A 6745-nucleotide genomic window follows, 5' to 3' on the forward strand; every position below is an offset into this window, starting at 1 on the left:
GGCTGCCAAAACACACCATAGCATAGAATGTGGCAAAAATGGCCAAAAACACCATAAAAATGCATGTTGAAAAAATGACCAAAAAGGCAAGGCTATAGTATGGAAGAAAATGTCAAAATATGACATGTCCCAAAAACAGCTGAAAACACCTCAAAACAGCATAAAATATTAATCATCATACATTTCTTGTAGAAAAGGAATGAGATTTTTGTTGAAGGTTCTGTAAAATTCAACTGGGAGGCCATCTGGATGTTTGGCTACTTGCATTGTTTTAATTACATTTTCAATTCCAGTTGCTGAAATTTGTTAATGGCGTTGTTTCCTCGCCTTATTGCTGATGTTTGGGATGGAAATTCCATCAAAAAATGATCAAGTAGTTCTGTATTCTGACAGCCTTCGGCTTAATAGTTAACAATATAAATTACGACATGTTTTGTTGATTTTACTAAAGTCATGAGTCACGTGGCCAGATTCGTTTCCAATTTGGGATATTAATCGCATGTTTTCTGAGTGCTGTAATTGGTGAGCAAGGATTCTAGATGCTCTTTCGCCATGCTCATAAGTCAACCTATTCCATTTCAAAATTATATGTTTGGTCATTTAAGTAGAAATAAGATCCAATTCTGTCTGTAAACACAGTCTTTGTTTACAAAAATCTGGAGATGGAGAGATAGAATGTTGCTGATCTAGGTTTAAAATCATATCAGACAACTTTAGCAAGCATGTTTTTCTATGTTTGTTTTTGAAGGAGCTGTAAGAGATTATTTTTCCATGAATGTATGCTGTCAGACCTTTCAAAATAGTACTCCATCTTATGTCTTTATCTACATTAATTTCTATGGTGACTGATTTATTCCTACTTTCTCCATGACCGAGAGGGAGAAGGTTGAGCTTTCAGACACAGCTCCAAGAGTACAGAGCAATGATCTGATATGACCATCGTTTGTCAATAAAAAAAGTAATCAATGCATGACTGGGGAGGTCTTCCAGAAAGGAGGATCAACAAACTCTGAGTCTAACCCTGAACTCTGAGTTGATTTACTTCGAGATGGGAAACTCTGAGTTTTCGGTTCCAGAGCAGCTGATCTGAATTAGTTCTATCGACTGAGTATGTTCATCCTAAACTCAGTGCGTGCACGACCTCAGTAAAAAGCCATAATCAATGGAACCCGGATGCCTCGATTCACCATGGCAACCACTGAGAAAAAGAAACCAAGCTACTTTGCCCCATTGGAACCAGAGGTCCTCGTGCTGCCTACGGCGAATATGAGCCCATATTTAGAAAGAAAAGTAACACAGTTGCAGCAGCTAAGGAGAGAAAAGCAGCATGAGAGAAAATCGGTTCCCGTGTCATTTGTGTCAATGCGTAATTTCAAATGTACGTGTCCACTGCCTTAACATTAACCACACTTTATTAAAATCATAGCATACAGGTGAAAAAGTGGTGGATTGAATAAATTTTGATTTTCATTTAGGTACAATCCCATAGAGGGAAAATGCAGTTGGAAGCAACTGAAAATTAAATATAAAAACATCATTCGTGGTAGTCGACCTCACTTTGGTTTTATTCATACTTGACGTTTAACAAAGTAAATATTCATTCAGTGGCTATTTCATCATGTAGTCATTTAAACCCCCAACAGAATGCTGTTTTAACACATATATGTCCTAATATCCTGCTGAGTAAATGATCATTTGATATTGACATAAAGCACACACCTTTCTTCATGGGACAATCATCAAAGAATTACTATGATGATTGTGTATTAGATTATGGTGCATACGAATGTGGGGATGGTACTTTTACTTAGCTAACTGATATTTGATTATTAATTTTGTTTACTGTCTTTTATTGTATGGTTGTATTTTAGCCTTTTGGATGCTTTTCAAATTGAATCTATTATTGGAGTTTTGGTTGGTTTTTTTTTTTGTTTTATTTTGAAAATTCAATAAATACTAATTATAAAAAAAACATTTGAGTTTTTTGAGTTTTACTCAGCAACACAAAGACGGTGTGTGAGATTGGATATGTAAAGCTGGAGAATGTTATTAAGACAAATGACTGAGTGTAATGAAAAACTGTGCCATTATAATAAATATTCATCAGGGAATGAGGCACTGTGTAATAATTCTGCTTTGATATCGATGTCAGGTTATGTTCACAGAGTCAGTTACCATGGTGACTGACTCAGAGTTTGACTTAACTCTCCTTCTGGAACGGATAACATAGAGTTTCCCTCATCTCAGGGTTAACATATTCAGAGTTTTCACCTAACCTGCTTTTTTAAAGCCACAACATATTATGTTGTGGCTTTAGTTTTAGGTAGTTTTTTTTGGGGGGGGGGTATGCTATACTATGACTTTTTTTTTCATTTTTTCTCAATATTCTATTAATTTTTTAAAAAGTTTTTCTACGTTTTGGCGACAGTTTATACTATAACTTTCGTTCATTTTTTTTGACTGGCATAACTAGGACTATGACTTTATTTCCAGTTTCATTGACACACTATACTATGACATTTTTTACTTTTTTGTCAACATACTATGATATGACTTTTGTCAACATGTTATAGTGTTTTTTATACTATGAGTTTTCTAAAAATAATATACCATGACTCATTTTTTTAAATTTTTTTCACCTTTTTTCAACAAACTACACTATGAGTATGGTTATTTTTTTATTTTTTAAACTTGGTATTTAATGACATGTTTTTCTTTATTTTGACATATTAGAGTATGACTTTTTTCAGCTTTTTTTCTATATACTATACTATCACTTTTTAAAAGTTTTTCCAACATGCTATATTATGACATTTTTTGTTCATTTTTTTTTACATGCTATACTATGACTAATTATTTTTCAATTTTCTATAATTTTTTGTGACATACTATACTATTACATTTTTTGATTGTTTTTTCAACATGGTTAACTGACTTTTTTTTCCATTGTTTTCAACATACTACTTTTTTCTATCTTATGACTTTTATGACTCAGCATACTATACAATGATTTTTATTTATTTTTTCTGACATACTATACAATGGCTTTTTTCAGTTTTTCAATATACTATGACTATCTTTTCATTTTTTGACATACTATACCATGACTATTTAACATACTATACAGATTGTTTTCAGTTTTTCAACATATTATAACAACTTTTTTCAGTCTTTTTGATCTATACTGACTTTTTTCAGTTTTTTGTACATTCTATACTTTGTCTTTTTGCATCACGCTATATTATGATTTATTTTTTTTTTACTTTTAAATGTTTCAACATGCTGTACTTTGACTTTTTATTTGCACAGATTTTTTTTCTTCTTCCTCCTCTAGACTTTTCTCAGCTGAAGTTCATTCACGCAAATCATCTGCAGCTTCAATGGTTATTTTAAAAATTGTCAAACTTCCTGACTTCTTCTCAGTTTTCTGAAATTATACTTTTCAAAAACTAGTCCCAGACCATTGGCCAATCACCCTGAAACTTTGGCAGGATCATTTTCAGACAACAAATAAAAATAAAACAAAATAAATGGCGTATGTAATTGTAACCAGACTTGGTACAAATGTGTGAGTGCTTTGTCCGAGCTTTGCTAAGCAGTCTTGGTATATTCTGTAATAAGAAGGCGCTACAAATGCAAAAAAAAAACTGTGTCTCATAATCATGTCCAGGGACTCCTACGAAACTCACTCTGCATCATCCAGAGTCATGACTCAGTCAGTGCATAACATTTGGGGATGATTGCCTAAAATGGGTGTAACTTATGACAATAAATCTCCATTTGTAGACATTTCACTTTCCAAACTTCAAAAAATCATAATAAATCGTCAAGACATCCTACAGAGCTGAAATCTTTTCAACACATCCACTGAATTGTGACAGAATTTGCCTAACTGTGACCTATGGTCAATTCAGAAGTCTGTCACTCTGTATTTTTAAGAATATGCAGAATCAGTTAACACCTAAATCCCCACAGGTCTTCATTCAAGTGCTACCAAAATTGACACAGACATTCTTTTAATACTACATATCATCTTTAAAATGGCGTTCAGACCAATCTAACAGTGACCCCTCAGTAATATTCAATAGCTTTTTGTGACGTGTACTGTATGTGCAACATTTTCTATTCCATCTAATTTTTAACCAAGTGTCACCCAAATATTTGACAAAACACCCGAAACCAGCAGAATAATATGAGATTAATATGAGATTTTTTTCAGAATTTTATCACCAAAACTTTGACTGTTTAGAAATATCCCAGTTTTGCATATGTGAAAGCACTGCATCAGTTTGTCAGAGGGTGTATAGAAAGCTGTCTTCATTGTGGTGCAGTAGGAAAGTCACCTGCTTTATGAACAGAGGCCCAAAGGTCAAATCACAAATTGCCAAATTTTCCACTTTCTAAACAATTTAACAATCATAGTATTTGCTTATATACCAAAAGCCAGCAGATCACTGTGTTGTTTTCTTTCTATGTTTACAGTGAAACTGTTATCAATATTTCAAGTTTTGTGACCCCCTTTCCTCTGCCTTCTCCTTCTGATGACGTTTTTTGGCCTTAGACCTGTTGGAGGTTACAGGTCATCAGAAAACTACCTGCACCTGAATAGATCTGTTGTTTCTATAACGGTTTAAAAGTTGATCCGTCATATCCTGTGCTACTGTATTAATTTCCAAACAAATTTGCCGAAGACAGATCTAAAAATATCCCATATATTCAACCCAAGTAAAAAATAACTTCACTCAAATCATGATCCATCCTGTCAGAAGCTGCTGTGAACAACTGTAGCACCAGTAGAATTTAAAAAAAAGCCTGGACTGATGGTCTATAGCAGTTTAATTTGCTCTTAAAGAACTTCATGAACAAACGTCAGAGATAAAGACAAATTAAACAAGTAGAAGGTAAAACCAAACAATTAAACTCTCTCTGGTAGCACCTTAAGGAAAGAAAACACACACACACACACGCACACACTTTCTAAATGATGAGATAGTTAGATACAAAATTCAGTTTATACCTTGTTGCCCTCTCGACTGGAGCTAAATTCTGTTAATCTCTCTGTTAGTCTCCATATTTCCTCTGTTTTTGTCTCCGTCTTGAAGTTACTGCTGTGTTTTCCTTTTAATCAATGTCAATCTGTTTCCTGCCTGTCAACTGTCTCTTCAAAATAAAAGCACTTCCGTGTTCACAGGAAATCAATAAATAAAAGCAACATTTAGACATTACAAATGCGAATGTAACACTTTAACTACTGAACATTGGGGTCATTAAAGCAGCAATCATCAGCTGATTTGTTGACCGGTGAGACAGTTGTCTTTTAATGCAAAGGTACAAATTATCCGATGTTACCTGGACCTATGAGTTCAAATCCTGCTTGTGCTACTGTACAGGCTGTTTAAATCTTTGCATATTCTGCAATAACTTTTTACACTTTTTACATAGTAGCATGATTTCTGTATAGATTAAAGAGATGCAATACAAATGTAGTCATGTGAAGTACGCCATGTATATAAAAGTATATAGGCATACCCCAATAAAACATCAGCATGTACTGATGACAACAATTAATCATTTCAAAGAGCATTAAGCGTTTTTTTTCTTGTCAATCAGAAAAGGTAAATTCTTGCAATTAGCTTGGACCCTGACAAATGTTGCTTGCAAGTTCCTTTTTTTCTCAGTGTTTTCTGTGTTCTGAACATGAAAACTCCCGCAAACATAGCAAGGGAAAGGCGAAGCTAAAGTAAATCTGCAATTGGCATTTACCCTTACAATGGCAAATGTGTTTACAAAAATAACCAACGCATCAGTTCCAGTGAATAAATCAAACTGGAATCCAGGCAAAAACAGGTTTGCAGCTAATATAAAGTCATACAACATAATATAAAGTAAAATATAATTCTATGGTAGCCTGGTGAGTAATGGCAAAATGTATTAACTGGATTGTTTGCTTCTTTTATGTAAAGTGTTGTCACTTGTATGTCAGTTGACAAGTTCCCATGACAGCTCCTGCTTCTAGCTGCATTATGATAAAATTTAATGTTCAGTAAAAAATAAAAAATGGTGTTGAAATGTTTACTCAAGATTACCCACCTAAAACAAGTCTTTGCAAGTTGATTTGCAGACTGTGTGTAAATAACAGCTGCCTCTAAGTACAAAATCAATCTGAGAACATATGGAGTGTCTTATGAATGGGGTCTGAAGTAATAAAGATAAAAACGATATGCAGTTTATATTTTATTGGCTGTAATATTAAAAAAAAAATACACAACGTCCCGTAAAAAGGCTTCTACTGTCACAGTCTTTCTTACTGCTAACCCAACCGGTTCTCTACTTGTCCACTAGAGGGAGGTGTTTATCTTCTGTATGTACTATTAAAGCCTGCCAAATATTTTTTTTTCCATATATTTATGTTTAGAGTTGAATATGCTAACATGGCCTTTTATAGCTGCAAAAGAGGATTCCCATACAAGTTCATGTTGTTTTAGATTATAAGCAAAGTTCTTCTTTGAGATGTGATAAATATGGCATTATTTTTAATTTAAATTTGATGCCCAAAGGCAACTTCAAAAGTTCACTGTGACTTTCCCATATCCTCAAAGCCAATTTATTATGCGATTACAGTTATATAACCTCTTTAAAAGATTCAGTTTGTTGGACATATTCTTGTCATTTAGTGCTAAATTTTGCATAGGCTACTTATTGATAAAAATGAGTCTCAATGAGGTTCCTGCTGTCATGACAACTT

The sequence above is a fragment of the Plectropomus leopardus genome, chromosome 15 (genome assembly GCF_008729295.1).
Source record: "Plectropomus leopardus isolate mb chromosome 15, YSFRI_Pleo_2.0, whole genome shotgun sequence".
NCBI lineage: Eukaryota > Metazoa > Chordata > Actinopteri > Perciformes > Serranidae > Plectropomus > Plectropomus leopardus.